At 40.3% G+C, this 789-nt stretch overlaps 1 non-coding gene across 1 annotated transcript; it reads right to left on the bottom strand.

Annotated features, from left to right (window-relative positions):
* Window positions 1–302: 302 nt before the first annotated feature.
* Window positions 303–410, bottom strand: LOC112799329 (small nucleolar RNA R71). The gene has a single exon (XR_003200903.1). It is a non-coding gene; the product is annotated as a small nucleolar RNA R71 (small nucleolar RNA).
* Between the last annotated feature and the right edge of the window lie 379 nt (window positions 411–789).

Genomic DNA, 789 nt, shown 5'->3' with positions numbered 1-789 from the left:
CATTGGAGCAAACAACTTTGAGCTTAAGCCTCAATTAGTTTCTCTAATGCAACAGAATTGCAAGTTCCATGGACTTCCATTGGAAGATCCTCATCAGTTTTTTGGTTGAGTTCTTGCAAATCTGTGACACTGTTAAGACTAATGGGGTTGACCCTGAGGTCTACAGACTTATGCTATTCCCTTTTGCTGTAAGAGACAGAGCTAGAACATGGTTGGACTCTCAACCTAAAGAAAGCCTGGACTCTTGGGAAAAGCTAGTCAATGCCTTCTTGGCAAAGTTCTTTCCACCTCAAAAATTGAGTAAGCTTAGAGTGGAAGTCCAAACCTTCAGACAGAAGGAAGGAGAATCCCTCTATGAAGCTTGGGAAAGATACAAACAATTAATCAGAAAGTGTCCTTCTGATATGCTTTCTGAATGGAGCATCATAGGTATTTTTTATGATGGTCTCTCTGAACTATCCAAGATGTCTTTGGATAGCTCTTCTGGAGGATCTCTTCATCTGAAGAAGACGCCTACTGAAGCTCAAGAACTGATTGAAATGGTTGCAAATAACCAATTCATGTATACTTCTGAAAGGAATCCTGTGAACAATGGGACTAGTCAGAAGAAAGGAGTTCTTGAGATTGACACTCTGAATGCCATATTGGCTCAGAACAAAATATTGACTCAACAAGTCAATATGATTTCTCAAAGTCTGTCTGGAATGCAAAATGCACCAAGCAGTACTAAGGAAGCTTCATCTGAGGAAGAAGCTTATGATCCTGAGAACCCTTCAATGGAAGAGGTGA

This window comes from Arachis hypogaea, chromosome 4 (genome assembly GCF_003086295.3).
Source record: "Arachis hypogaea cultivar Tifrunner chromosome 4, arahy.Tifrunner.gnm2.J5K5, whole genome shotgun sequence".
Lineage (NCBI taxonomy): Eukaryota > Viridiplantae > Streptophyta > Magnoliopsida > Fabales > Fabaceae > Arachis > Arachis hypogaea.
Note: the sequence above shows the minus strand (reverse complement) of the source record. Positions and strands in the feature narration are given on the sequence as shown.